Raw genomic sequence first — 16,698 nt, forward strand, 5'->3', positions numbered from 1 at the left:
TCTGTACAACGTTGCCATTGCTCGCTTTGAAATCCTCGAGTTTGTTAATCCAAAATTCGTTATAAAGTTTTACAAAATATGAAATCGATAATAAAACAAATTCCAAATTTAGACTTCCAGATGCCTATATTCGGGTGGAGGACTACGTTATTCAAAATTTGATGTTTCTAGGTAGTGTTGTTTTTTCACAGGGCGGGAAACATACATTCATTTATGCCGATTCTTCATTATTTAATTTCTTTAAATATAACGCAGGGCTCTAATATTAGGTGGCAACAATTTGATAAGTGAACAGACATTTATAGTGAATCAATGCAAAATGCCAAAACGAAATTGATAACATTCTGGGCTAATGCATTTTGGGCTTTAAAAAAAACTAAAGTTCAACTAAAATTATGTACATATGTACAAAATTTATAACAATATTTAAAACGTAAAATGCAAGTAGAATTGTAATACATGCTGTATTTTCCAAAACATATAGCGATGTCTACTACCATAAAAATACAGTTTTACATTTGTTCTGCGCAATAACCACCCGAATAGCTAATCAGGGAACAAACAGACGGGTAATTAAAACATTATTTTAAAGTTTATTTTACCTGACCGCTTCGGAGTGCTTTAATTAAAATATACAAACACAAATCTACCAGCCAATCTGGACTTGGTTTGAAACTCAAAGCCTTCTTTCATTAAGGATATAAATTCAGTAATTTAAACCTAACGTAGGCAGAAATTAAACGTAGTCGTGATAAAATTTCGAACACACTCTCTTATTAAACAAGATGTAAACCTCAGTCTAAAATATTCCCAGCAGGACCAGCTTTAGCTGAGGCAGCCTTCTCTTCTTCTATCGGCAGGGCAGGGGAAGCAAGCTATTCGTAAAATTATATACATCAGTATGTTATATAATTACAGTAAAACTGCTTACCTCCCATAATTTACGAGTACATAAAATATGTAGTGAGGAGTCCTCGTGTCGAAGAGAGGCAGAAAGGAAAGACTTAGGTAATATTTCGTTAGTAAACTAAATTAATAATTTAAACATAAATGCCACATTCGCCCCTACCAGAATAACAGCTTTCCGTAAAAGTGCTCAGACGAATTTTGTGAAAAGGGTTAACACAATAAATTCAAATACCTGTAGTCTCTTTACGTAAATTTATATCCTAAATACTTTTGCAAGTTTAATTCGTCATTAATAATAGATCATGCGTTAAAAATAAATTGCACAATCTTAAAATTAAATCAAATATACAGCCAGTAATCTTGAATTGCATTAATTCCTATTCAAATACAAAAGTAATAAAAGAATAAAGATGAAAATTTGGAAGCTTCCAGATTTTATATTACGTCCAAAGGGGCAGTTTTATAACGTTTTGTTTACTACCTCTCCTTATTAAATATCGTGTTTGTCGCACTTAAACCATAAAATTGAATTCAACAGCAATATTGCAAAAAATATTTATTTAAAAAAAGCATATCATTAGAATTTTCGCCACACAGTTCTCGTGCGGGGAAAATAAAAATGTTTTTATTCGTGTAGTGTTGCCATTGCTTGCTTTGAAATCCTTGAGTTTGTTAATCAAAACTTTTACAAAATATGAAACTGATAATACTCGTACATTCATGCAGATTCTTCAATTACTTCATTTTTTTAAATATTGCACAGGCCTCTAATAGTTGGTGGCAAAAATTTGAAAAGTGAAACAACGCTTGCAGTGAATCAACGCAAAATGCCAAAACGAAATTAATAGCTCTTCTGGCGAAGGCCCACCAGCGGCCCAGCGGTTAAGTCGCTGAACACTGGTTGTTCCATGGAGGTAGGAAGTAAGAAGGAGTCGCCCTAAACAAGTTTCTCCGTACCCTGCTCTGAAGCACCGGCGATCCCTACGTGGTGACCAAAACATTGGGTCATTTACCATTGAGTTCTATGGGATTTGACGCGTTCGGGTGAAAATATTTTGTAATTACGTCGCAAATATACATATAAATGTATATATTTTCTTTTTCTACAACACTTCAGAGTCCTAAGTATGTGAAAACAACATATTTTTAAACAACATTTCATTCTGAACGGAATTAAATGCTATACTTTTCACAGGACAGTTTTCTCAGAATGGTTTAATTTGAATGAAATATTTTCACAAGTTTTCGTTAATTACATTAGAAAAAAAAATTAAGGTAATTCGATTTTATTCGGTTAAGGTACAAAAATTTAGATCAAAGTTTATTGTATTATTAATATTAAAATTATGCATTATTTCTTTTCTATTTATAGAGCTTCTTCCTAAAATACTTTCTTAAATATGACATGATTTTTTGGCTTCTTTTAAATCGAAAAATGTAAGTCAATTTATAATTAATGCTCTATTCGGTTCATTTTAAATTAGATAATTATTAGGAATTAAATACTATTTGACTTTCTCTGAACATTTCTGAAAGGGAATAAAATAAGTTTTTTTTTGTTTAAGTATTATTTAAAACTTGTAACTGAGTTATTATAAAATGTAAAGGGAATAATTCTTTTAATTATACTTATCAGATTTTTTTTTACCCTTCATTTCAACAATACATATTCCAAAACTCTTTATTACGTTCTTAAGTGCGCATCTCATAGCATTTGCTTTACAATACCTTTTAACAGATTGCTTTCCAATACGAACAATTCTTGCTTAAATAGTTTTATAACGTATTTGTCAACAGGATTTCAGTTTATGTTTACAATTCAATATTAAGGTTATTATATATTTAGATAACATTTATAATCATTATAAATTAGATACATTTAATCATTAGATTTCTTCACAGTACTTTCACAGTTGTTTATAAGTGAATAAATTCTTCATTTCAAATACATTTATAAATAATTTAATGAATATTTAAGTATTTTGCCAAAGGCAGGTACATGCTTTTTACAAGCACATGCATAAATACCCATACATGTTTCCTATTTTTCATTTCCGGCATGTGCAAAATTTCTGTGCATTCACTATATTTTTCCTGTAAAGTAATTTACACTAATTTAGCATACACCCGAAAGTTTTACATAAAAAATATATATTAATATAATTTGAATGAAAATTATAAGTATTATTTTTAATACCCAATCAAAGGTCAGTTTTTCTTCAAAATTCCTCCACGACGGCATCTCTCTTTTTAGGCAGATAGCCCTTGCATGCGTTACTCTATTTAAAAACTTAATCTGACCTATGTGCCTAATTACAAATATTTTAACATACATAATTTTATATTTACATTTAGCCATCAAGTTTCAAACTTTTCAAATCTTCTAGAAAATAAATTTTGGCAGATCTCTTTTAGCAATTTTCTTAAAATCTATATTTTTGTAGTGCAACAGCTTATAATTTTATAAAACAAATTCATAATCAAAATCGCTGTTGTTAGTTATCGAAAAATAACCAAGATGTGATTTTTGCGTAAATGTCAGTAAACTATACAAATTGCTATTATCCATCCCACTATGAATGTTTCTTTCATGCGAGAGTGTCCCTTTTTCGATTTCTATGGAACTGTCGTGTGTCGAAATACTATCAGAATCTTGTCAAGCGAGCTTCTGAATGTAGACAAAGAACACCCAGTCTGGTGACCCAAGCTTCAAAGCAGTGCTTCACTTCTAGCGCGGAATGGCCCCTCTTCCCTTTCCTACCTCCATGGGTTGTTCAGTCCGAGGTTCGAAACCCGCGGACAGACTGGGTGCATGGGTGTTTTCGTGGTTTTCCCCATATGTAACATGTGTACGAGCAAGTTTCCCTTAGAAAGTCCTCCACGAAGGCATCCCTCCCTTTAGGCAGATAGCCCTCGTGTGCTTTGCCATAATTAAATACACCACTACACCACACCATCAAACCCTCCCCTTTAGGCAGATAGCCTTCGAGGCTTTGCCGTAATTAAATAACCTAACCTAACCTTTTGGCCAAATTGCCCCTTTGGAGTAATAATAATTTTCTGCAAATAAAGAAATCTAACTTTTAATGTCATACCCCTGGTTTCCATACTTACAGTTGTGAAAGTTTTATATTCGTTATGAAAAAAAATATATATGTTACGGTGAAACAACGAAATCTGGAGAATGTCGCCTTTCACCGGTGAATGTCAACATTCACATAGTCGCTTGGTGTATGTCCGAAATATTTTCCAAATACTCTAATTTCTGACTTACACTGGTGAATGTCGACATTCACCATGTACTAATGGTGAATGTTGAACATATAAGAATATTATATTTCCTTCTCCGTAATTCATTCACGAAAAAACGCACTTGAGACTCAGAATAAGAACTTAAAACACACAGTACATTCAAAATGAGAAAGGAAAATAATAAAAGTTATAAACTTACCAAATTATGTGATTCAAATCTTATTTATTGCAACAACTTAAACTATTATGACACTTTGAATTGCACAAGAGGCCCTTGCTTTTAATACTGCATTTATTTGTGGAACACTTCCTTTTGGAATGGCAGCGTGTACATATACTCCTCTCTTTTCGACCTACACCAGAGCATATCTGTGATTGTCGACATACACCGGTGCCGAATGTACAAGAAAGTAAAGAAATATTCGATGTTTCACCGACGTATTTGGTGAATGTTGAGATTCTCCGGTGAAATTCGACATTCTCCAATTTCGGCCTTTCACAGTAACATATATATAAGAAGTTTGAATCCCATATGATTGACCGGGATACTTTATTTCAAAATTTGCAGTTTTTGATGTCAATTTTAACTTTCTCGAGTAATTAACTCAATTTCGAGGAATTAAGTTTAAATGAAGTGCAGCAAAAATTGTGTATAATTTAATAGTCAGCATAAGGAAATGTAGTGTCTTTCCCCATCAGATTATTTTGATAATTATAATACGCGTTATTCATCTTTTCGGTGTTTTTCAGTTGCCCTCAAAATAATCATGATTTTGAATTGACCTTGGATACTATTTCCAGTTAATTAGGTATTTCCTATATGCCAAAAAATATTATATCCGTTTAACAATTTATTTTTTAGCTATATAAAGTACGGCTTGAGCTTTCATGGCTATACACACGCTTTGAAATGTTTCAAATATAGAATATGATATTTTTCTAAAATGATAATAAACGTCTGATGCAATAAACTATTTTTTTAATAATGAATACCTTTTTAACTAATCTTAATTAAATGTTCGTTAAGTACAAGGATTTTGCTCTAATGAATCTATATTTAATTAGTAAATAAACACTCGTGATAATATCTAGCTATGGCATAAGTCTAGATACGTGCTGTAAAGGATATTTTAAGGAGAAGTAGACCTCATTTAGAAACCAGAACACATCTCCAAGCTATCAGAAAGATTACAGTTACTTAGATTATGAAAAAACATTCATAACTGTCTGTCTGAGGGAAGCGATGCCTTCGTGGATGGCATTTAAAGGAAAACTGGCTCGTAGCGATCTTACTACTCGCCCACTGGTGGGTCTCCCCTCACGGAAAGCATTATCATAGTTTTCGTTCATTAGGTATTGGGCTATTGGTATCCTATTGGTAAATTATTTTAATAAAATAAAAAATCTGATGTGTACACCACATGACTTCCTTGTACGGAATATTAAATTATACGCATTTTTTCTTGCATTTTATTTAAACTTATTAGATTGAATTAAACCTACTTCGCCAACAGCGCATAAACCACAATAGAATAAATGCATTCTTTAAAATTCACTTTGTTTACCATAGCGACACTCTGGCGCTAGGTTTACTTAACAGTATTATATTTCGTTCATATTATAACTCAGAATGCACAAAATGTATATCATTTAAAGAATTATCTAATCGTTGCAGCATGTTCTATTCAAATACTACAATAAAGCTAGAACGATGTATATAAAAGAAATTAAGCAAATAAAACAAAAAAGAAACAGTTTTTCACAGACGACTGAGTAATTCTCATTTAATTAATTCAGTTCTCACTTCGCGACAAGGCAAAAATACATAAAAACTCAAAATATCTATATTAAAAATTAAGAAGTAAATATCAAACGCTTATTTCCTCGAAAAAATTCCAGAAAGAATTACGCATGATTTAATTGGCAATAATAAATGAATGCGTTATCTTTGTTGTTGCGAAGCTAAGTTTTTCTAGATTGGCAACAAATCCACTAGTCTCCTGCTTCAAATGTAAATATGAATGGCTGCCATTAAAAACAGGCTTAGCGGCAATTAAACAACTTTAAAATTGCTTATAATTCTGAAAATATTGCACACAGATTTACTAAAGGCATAAAATCGTTAACCGGAAGATAAAAACAATATAATTCAATCATTTTTAGAGAAAAAAATGTACAAATTACAAACATATAAGAGTAAAGAAACTGAGAACACTGAGCCGGGTAATAGAGGGGATATATATATATATATAAATATATTTATATACGTTTGGTGCGGGCGATTGCAACCAAAATACGAGGTGCACATCTACATGTTATAGCAGTCCTATATACAAAATTTCAACGTTCTGAGGCTACTCGTTTTTGAGTTATGCGAGATACGTACGTACGCACGTACATACGCACGTACAGACGCCACGAAAAATTCTCTTCAGAATTAATTCTAAAGCAGTTTTATAATTTTTTTGAAGGAAAAGAGTCTTTTATTCTGTCCTTACGTACAGATATCACGCAAAAACATCGTTGAATTGCATTCAATAGCGGTCAAAATGGATATTTTCTTTGAAATATGCTGCCTGAAACTTTTCGCGATTACAATTCTTCCTTTTTACTTCGTACAAGGAAGTAAAAAGGAAGTATAAATCTGCTGAAAAGCTGTTATTAGCCTAACTGGAGTTAGGCAAGAAGTGCTGTTAGTCTCAAAACGGACTTTTGGGTTGAATCACTATAGAAGTCTGAATCACCTTTCAAATTGTTGCCACCAGATATTATCGCCCTATATTATGTTTAAAGAAATTAAATGATAAAGAATATGCTTGAACGTGTGTTTCTCGTATTGTATAGAAACAATGTTACCTAGAATCATCAAATTTTGTAAAACGTCCCCTGACAATCCGAATTTGGAACTTGTTTTATTGTTCTTTTCATATTTTTGTAAAACTTTAAAGAATTTTTCATTAAAAAGCTCAATGATTTCAAAGCGAGCAGTTGCACTGTATGGAATAACACATTTTTATCTCCAGCGCGCGAGACTGTCTATCCGAAATTCTAAAGATGCGCTGTTTTTAAATATTTTCAGTCCAAACTGGCGCTAGTCCAAATGCTCTCGAAACGCATATTTCACAAGTGCACATCTGTGTAAACAGATGTGTAGCCACCGAGGGAGTGGCTTCTAGGATGGACCAATCAGCATCCAGTAATATTTCTGTCATGTCACATGACCTTTCGCGTGCTTTGAGATTTAAGCGAAATGGTTGAATATATTCTGCCACGCAATCCATAAAAAATAATTAAAGGTTCGTCGATTGCTTCTAAAACTTTTTTTTCATTGCGAAGTTAGATCAAGTATAGGCAACTATGAAGGTTTCACTACCTGGTTGAAATTAATACAAACACATGTTGGATACTTCGCAAGATTATCGATGTGAAATATTACTTATTAAGTGGTAAATAAGATGAAGAAAGAAATATGTGATAAACATCCGAGCCCAAATGCAATCTTTACATAAAACTATGCGTATGAGAAAAATATTTTCACCAGTTATATATGTAAACTTTTATTGTCACTTTTTATTGCAGTCACTTTTTATTGAAGTCAGCACTTTTTATTGCAGTCTGAAAAATGAAAAAGATGTTCTATAATAATAATCAATGCAGAATTTTAGTCAAAGTCAAATTTACTAATTTGCGTTAGTATACATTTAGTAGTATTAAATACATAGTATGTTAAATTTCACATTTAATAACTGCTTACTCTTAAGTGAACTGTCTACACAAGAAATATTCATCAATCAGAGTGAATTTATCTTATTCACAATGAGTAAATTTAATTTATTCACATATAACTTTTAATTTTAACAATAGATCATATATATTCTGAATCTTAAACTTTAAAAAATAAAAAAAAATGCACTAAAATAAGAAAAGACTAGATTCATTGTAACACTTTCAGTCATTCTCATCTCAATTAAAAAAATATAAACTTGAATTCTCTTAATCCACATAATATGCCGTAAACATCAATCCAAATATTAATGAGTGATAAAAATCTCGAAAGTGAAATGTCAGCGTTTAATCAAACTCAAACGAAAGCACTACAAGGTTTCTACTATATTTATAACTGCGAAACAAATGCAAATTAAAACGTAAACAATATACGCTCACATGCAGGAAGATTTAGCGTCACAAGAGCAATAGCTGCTCATTGGTCCATTTTCGAAACCCCTCCCTCGGTGGCTGCGCTGATGTGCACTTGTGAAATATGCTCTTGGGACGTGTATGTGTCTGTAAATGAAAAGAAAAACACTCGCTCGGGCGTCGTATAAAATCTGAAAACATTCATTTTTTCATCTTTTGAGCATTTAAATAAAATTGCTGTTTCCAGTAACATTATCTTGAAGATAAACGGCATGTGTTGGTATCTCATCATCTTAATTTATACAACGCGTTTCACCACCCACACCTAGCTTGTAAATATCTTTATTTTCTTAAAATGGTAGAAAGAAGAATTAAAAAAAATGGTAGTAGATGAAAATAAAAATTGACTTGAGGCATTTTTTATTATTTAATTCTGCCAACATTTCCTTATTCAACCTACTTAATGTTTCAGCTCCTACAATTAATCCTCTGAAAGGAGCCAAAAAATATAGAAACTTTAAAACAATTGTCTTTTTTCAAATAGGAAAAAAAATGTGAGGTACTTGATATGCATTACAGGAATTAGAAGCGTTTTAAATTAATGCGATGGTAAAGCAGAAATTTAGAAGAAGTTTTAATATTCCAGTTTCACGGAATAAGAATTATTTATATATTAAATAGAATTTTCTTTTGGTTAGATTTTTCTCAAGAAACTAATTTCAAATGTTCGAAAATTTATTGCTAAACAAAGTAGATAAAAAAACTGCTCAAGTTGTGTTGCATGTAACAAAAGTGACACATAAACTGAGGTTTGCTATGTATAAGTAATTTCTTGAGGAAAATGAGTATCTGGTTAGTGACTCTGGCTCTCATACCGAAGGATCAGGGTTTAATTGCTGAAGAAGGCATGGTAAATGTATAGTGTCTGTGCTGCATGGAGACACTCTAAAGATGTAGCGAACCGAAATTCTTCTCGAGCGGATTATGGTGAGAAAAAGTGGCGGGAGACCATCGAACCTGTCCCCCAGCCGTGCTTTCTTTCAAAAGAGGACGGAGCTGGGCTAAAGTCGGGCTGTCACCTAAGCGGTGTTCAAAGCTCTTGCCAACTACAGGCACATTTGACTCCCTGCCAAAATGAATGCCGTGGGCTTCCTTCGTCAGGCAAGTAAAATTAGTAAAAACAACAGTAGACATGGATGAAATACAAGGACCAATTTTTTTTTTTTTTTTTTTTTTTTTTTTTTTTTTTTTTTTTAAATGCTGTAAGGTATTTTCTCCCTTTTTACTTCCTTGTACGAAGTAAAAAGGAAGTATTGTAATCGCGAAAAGTTTCAGGCAACATATTTCAACGAAAATATCTATTTTGACCGCTATCGAATGCAATTTAACGATGCTTTTGCGTGACATCTGTACGTAAGGACAGAATAAAACAATCTTTTCCTTCAAAAAAACTATAAAACTGCTTTAAAATGAATTCTGAAGAGAATTTTTCGTGGCGTCTGTACGAACGTATGTACGTACGTACGTACGTGCGTGGGTACGTACGTATCTCGCATCGTATTTCCGTTGCTATCGGCCTCACCAAACGTATATAAACATATTTATATATATATCATTCTGTTACCGGCTCAGTGATCTTAGTTTCTTTACTCTTATATGTTTGTAAATTGTACATTTTTTGCTTATAAAAGGATTGCATTATGTTGTTCTTATCTTCCGATCTTCCGGGTAAGGTTTTTATGCCTTTAGTAAATCTGTGTGCAATATTTTTAGAATTATCAGCAATTTTAAAGTTGTTTAAGCGCCGCTAAGCCTGTTTTTAATGGCGGCCATTGATGTTTACATTTGAAACAGGAGACTAGTGGATTTGTTGTTAATCTAGAGAAATTAGCTTCGCAGCAACAAAGATAACGCATTCATTTATTATTGCCAATTAAATCAAGCTTAATCCTTTCTGGAATTTTTTCGAGGAAATAAGCGTTTGAGATTTACTTCGTAATTTTTAATATAGATATTTTGAGTTTTTATGTATTTCTGCCTTCTCGCGAAATGAGAACTGAATTAATTGAATGAGAAATACTCAATCGTCTGTGAAAAACTATTTCTTTTTTGTTTTGTTTGCTTAATTTCTTTTATATATTGTTCTAGCTTTATTATAGTATTTGAATAGAACATGTGACAACGATTAGATAATTCTTTAAATGATATACATTTTGTGCATTCTGGGTTATAATATGAATAAAATATAATACTGTTAAGTAAACCTAGCGCCAGAGTGTCGCTATGGTAAACAAAGAGAATTTTAAAGAATGTATTTATTCTATTGTGGTTTATGCGCTGTCGGCGAAGTAGGTTCAATTCAATCTAATAAGTTTAAATAATGTTAAATAGCTGCTGCACCAATGTTCTGTTTCTATACTTTGCCGTAAAAGCCATGGGCACCAATGCAGTGTTACTACTTCCTCTTAAGGAGGAAACTAATGCAGAAACAGACAGGTGAAACCGTAACTAGCTAAATATCAACTGCGAAACTAAACTCTTAAGAGTTTGCTAATTACCAAACTTTTAGTGATCGTATAAGTGAATTTTTAATGCATTGCGTTGTGAAAATGCATCCGGGACCGCGCCGTGAGAGGATCGAATAAACAACATGTAAAATCAATATATATATAAGAAAAACACATAACAGATATAAAGAACACATAAATAATAGGTTTCCAGATTAAATATCAGTTTATTCAAATTCCTCACAATAAAAATTAAATCTTATCCTCATCAGAGAGTCTAATTTCTTATTTGTGTTACCTTTTAATTTACTTATTTTAGACACAGTGGAATTCTTCAATTTGTCATTTACTTTTTGCTACATTTAGATTCATGATTTGCAAATCTATTACATGACTCTTTTAATTTAACGGGTACCCGATCTATAATTTCTAAGAGATTAAGGAAAAAATATTATTTGCAATTCACATCTGTTCTAAGGAAGATTACACAAACAACTTAAATTATTACATCCTAATTCATATAAAAACCTTAAGGTTTGTCTTGGTAATTTAGAAGGGGAAAGGGAAATAATTGAAAGCCTGAGAATTAATTTAAGATTCGACGTTGTTATTTTACATTCCAAGGAAGTCGTTGAAACCTTACTTAAAGTTCAAACACAAAAAAATAGACTTATCTTGTAAGGACGTCTTGTAGTGGAGGACTCGTATCCTAATAAGCGTTGACGTCGGCGGGGCTCATTTTTACGGTCACAAATGGAAATTTCAGAAGACATCGTCCGTTCCTGGCACTATTATCGAAACACACAGGCAGGTAACTGGTTTTCATAACGACGAAGCTATTTTTACTCTGGAAAACAGAAACATGAGCACTGCTGCCCAGTACGGCTGTCCGCCTGGTCTTGAAAGTCTTAAGTCACTCGCCCGGTTCAATTTTGCCTTTTAACCAGAACGCGGCAGGGGAGCATGTTTGCAGCTCCCGGCCAGAAACGTCTCTTTAGGCAATTACGGCTCGCCTGTTCTTGCTCATCCCAAGAGCAACCTTCAAGAGTAACGTCCAAAGTAAGTTCCGCAAGCAAGTCTTGCCAAGTCTCGCACGAGAAGTGATTCAAACTCGAGAACGCGGCAGGGGAGCATCTCTCTTCGTAAAGTACATCGTTTAGAACACTCAATCCCAGAGCAAGCTTCAAGAGTAACGTCCAAAGTAAGTTCCGCAAGCAAGTCTTGCCAAGTCTCGCACGAAAAGTGTCACACGAAAAAAGTGATTCAAACTCGAATTTTCTTCCTCTCCTTCACAAACGCGGGCTCCCACTATGGCTTCAATTATCGCCTCCTTAATTTTAGCAAAATTTGCGTTTTCAACCCCTGAATGCGGAAATAATGGTGATCGCGCATGCGCGCCCTTCTTCACTTAGCCAACAACCGGACCCTCAATCGCCAAAAACCTGAATGACTTACATCGAAAGTCAAGTGGCAACCTCTGACCCTTCTGTCACGTACTTCCTGTCTAAGGTCAACTGCACAATGAAATTCCTTCTAGAACATTCTAAAGGACAAAGCGCGCGAAATCATGACTTAGCAAAATTGCCTCCCTTTCCCTGCTTCTTTTCACAATGAATCAAACCTTGTACAAAAATTGCAAATAAAAGAAAAAATAAATAATATTCTTTTAAACTAAATAATATTCCCAGAAGCATCTGTTTTTCCCCAAAATTAAAGCATTAAAATAAATAATTCAGAATCAAATAAAATTAATATTTCCATAAATCAGAAAATCATTCACCTAGTTTTTATAACGCTATCAGACAAATTCTCTACACAACAATAAAATGCAAGAAAAATTGCGTATAATTTAATATTCCGTACAAGGAAGTCATGTGGTGTACACATCAGATTTTTTCCTCATGCCTTCGTAGTATAACGGTAGCGTAATCGGCACGTAGGTCCAGGTTCGAGTCCCGGCGCCGGTATTGTACATTTTTCCTGTCTCCTGCTTCAGAATATCCTAATGACTCCTCAATGGTGCCTGAACTAAAAACGGTGGTGGATGATGATTCTTCACCACCAGGATCTGGCGTTTAGGTTCTCCTAATCGCCCATCGCCCTTTGAAAGGGAAAGTATTTTCTCCTTTCTGCATGTCTTCGTGGTGTAGCGGTAGCACACCTCGAAGCCTCATGTTTTAAGAAAATAACTTAATGACTCTACAGATGCGTCGAATCTAAAAAGTAGTGGTTTGTTTCAGACGGCTGCTGCAGACAGATGATTACGCAAAGGCTGTGCGAAATTGACAGAAGGGGCGCCGCCTTTGATTGGACTATTTTTTATTATTCTTATTTTTTTCTTTAACTGCGAACTAAGGGGGAAAATTCTCTTTTCACTCAGTTATGCATGCACTAGTTAGAGTAATGTAAAGTTTTCAGCTTGTGTGAAATATCCATATTAAATCTTTATATTAATAATCCCTGCTGTGATTATTTAATTTGTAACCTGCACGTTGTAGCCCTGAGAGTTGCAACATGGTTGATGTTTCTTCACCACCAGGTTTTGGAAACTCGGTCTCGTAATCCCCAGTTGTCCTTCAAAAGGGGGAGTATACAGGATATTTTCTCCCTCCTTTCTGCTTGTGTTCGTGGTGTAATGGTAAGCACGCTTGGCTCGTATTTGAGAGGTCCAGGTTCGAGTCCAGGAGAGGTCATTGCATAATTTTCATGTATCCTGCTTCAAAATATTCTAACCACTCTGCAACTTTTCTTAAGTATCTGTGGTTTTGTTAGTTAAGTTTCTGGAGTTTTAGTGTAAATAAATGTGATATGATAACTTCCCTCTGAATTCAAATGCTACAGCATAAGCTAGCGAGAACAAACAAGTTTTAATTATATCATACGTAATACAAAAATTAATTACAATCATGTACACATATTTCTGATCGGCATACGCACCACACAAGATCAGCGGCACTTTTGTGTGATCACTACTTCCACGTGTTCTCTCCGTCACGCAGTGTAAGTATGAGATGAGCTTTTAACTCCTCCTCCGTTGCAATCACTGTAGATTGTCGTTACTAACTTTTTTCCGTCGCTGTTTCCGCTTGAAAGGAAACAAACACCCCCAATAAGTCTGATAAATAAGTCTACTTTATTTCATACCTGGATTTGTTTTCTTTTGATATATTGTCTTAATTTTATTGACATATTTTAATATGGATGTACACTAACTACCAATAAGTATTTGGACACCTCTGATAGAAAAGAAAAACTAACTTTATTCAAAATCAATAGTTGTTAGAGCCTCCACGACAGGTAATTACAGCGTGGACTCTCCGGGGCATATTTTCCACAAGTCTGTATGACAGCTAGTGGTATTTTCTTCCACTCGGCTTGGAGAAGACATAGAAGTTCCTTCAACGATTTTGCACGAGTAGTGCACCCCTGAATTCGGGGATGCAACTCGTCCCAGATGTTCTCGATAGGGTTCAGGTCTGGACTCTGGGCAGGCCAGTCCATTCGATGAACTTCATTGGCACCATACCAAGCCTTGGATAACATCGAAACATGACAACTGGAATTGTCGTCCTGAAAGTAACAGGGGTCCAACCCGTAAAACTGCCACAACGTAGGAAGCACATTGTCATCCAAAATAGTGCAGTAGGCATCGGAGTTGAGCTTACCATGAATGGGGACCAAAGGTCCCAGCCCATACCAGGAGAAACACCCCCAGACCATAATTCCACCTCCGCCGAACTTGACTGTTGGCACAATGCATTCTGGCAGGAGACGTTCTCCAGGTAGACGCCAGATCCAGACCCTGCCATCCGAACGGTAAAAGGTGAACCTTGATTTGTCACTCCAAAGAACCCGTTTCCACTGATCTACGGTCCAATTTCGATGTGCTTTGCATCACATTAACCGAGCAGCGCGGTTGGACTTTGTGATCAAAGGCTTATGGGCAGCAGCACGACCATGAAAACCAAGCAGATGTGCTTCCTTACGGATGGTATTCATTGAAACAATACTCCCGGATGCCTGTTGAAACTCCTCGCAGATGAGGGCCATCCGTTGAGTGCGGTTCTTCCGAATTTCTCTGGACAGCACTCGTTGGTCTCTGTCTCCCAGTTTCGTTGGTCTGCCGACTCGGGACACATTCCGACAATCACCGCTCACCTTCCACTTCTTAATCACATAGGCCACTGTCGATTTTGGGTACTTCAGATCGCTAGATATGTCCCTTAAGGATATGTCCCTTAAGGCCACATATGTGATACCCGATAATTATACCTTTCTCGAAATCAGAGAACTCCGAACTGCGAGGCATCTTGCATGCGACTAAAGCCGATGCTGTTTGCTACACGATATATACCGGCGGAGTCCGTGACGTACATTAGGACCGCAGATATCGTCATTTGCATAGGTGTTCAAATACTTATTTGTAGTCAGTGTATATATACGTTCTTACAGATACCACAATAAATATTCTAGGCCGTATATATACGGCCTTGCCGCTTAGAGGGTTAAAGAAGTCTTTTTATAATAGCTTTGCAGATGAAAACATCGAGCAAATTTGCAGGAACATAAAATGGCATGAAGTGTGGAAGATGTTTAGGAGTTTGGGATGAAATGTCTGTTGGCATTGTTTGCTCTATGTTTTCAACAAATAATTCGTCCTGTTCCAGGGAGACGGATGACACAGTGTTCCCATGTTTTCCAAGAGTATTTTACCCGCATGGGTCATTGCATACTTTATAATCAAATTGTACATAACAATGTAAATTGTAAAAACTGCGTTCTTTTTCTGATAAATTTGCAATATGTGGTAACAAAGAAATTGTATGTTGATGTTATGTAAAATGTGCTTGTAAACTTGTAGAGTTCCCCACACTGATTCTGCTAAATAGAATGTCGAGGAATCCAGTGACCTTGTAGAGATATTAGGTATTTTTTGGAAGCAGCAGAAGTCAAAGATGAGCAGCGTCTTCGCCAGGAATCGAATCACGGACCTCTGGAATACGCACCGAACATGCTGACCGCTATTCTACGTGGGCTTGTTAAGAAGGCGAGAGAAATACTTTTTATACTCCCCCTTGTAAAGGGCGACTGGTTTAGGGGACTCAATCGCCAAATCCTGGGTGTGGAGAATCATCATCCACGAACCTTTTAGTTCGGGTGCCACTGTAGAGACATTAGGATATTTTTGAAACAGGAAGACGTTACAAATGAGCAACGCCTTCGCCGGGGATCGAACCACGGTCCTCTGAAATACGCGCCCAGCGTGCTGACCGCTACACTACGAAGGCATGCTAAGAAGGCGGCAGAAATACCTTATAAGCTGTTATGCAAATTATTCCTTAGTTCAAGGAACAGAAATCGTAAACTGAAGAATGGTTAATTACCCTTTATTTCACTCAAAACAAGACGAAAAGTCGGCTCCTTTCTTCGGGCTTACAACAAAGACTCGGGCTTAAATTCAAAATAAGAAATGAGAACTAACTATCACTAACTAAGAGTTCTAGCCGAAGCTAATAGAATTCTAAACTCCCCGTAATCGAAACTAGCCGGTGAACTATCAAAAGGCACGTAATAATACACGGCCGAGCGTAACCAACACTTAGAGAGACTTAGCCCAAAAGCAAGCGCGTGTTCAGGATTCCTAGTTTTTTCTCACGAAATAAGCTATACAAGTAAATGTATAGCTCTCGTAAGGCTCCTCTCTAGCCAACTTTAGATTAGGGTGGACGGTGGTGCTGTACTGATTAATCTTTAGGGCAAAAGGACAGTGCCCACGTCCACCGTCACTTATCACTTATTACAAAGTAAGCTGGACTTTCCTTTAATACTATTTCCTTCTCATTTGCATTCAACGCTATTCAAAAACATCATTTTGGTAGGAAGTTGTAAGTTG

The sequence above is a fragment of the Stegodyphus dumicola genome, chromosome 1 (genome assembly GCF_044657685.1).
Source record: "Stegodyphus dumicola isolate Sdum_Otavi_A_Nest chromosome 1, ASM4465768v1".
Taxonomy (NCBI): domain Eukaryota; kingdom Metazoa; phylum Arthropoda; class Arachnida; order Araneae; family Eresidae; genus Stegodyphus; species Stegodyphus dumicola.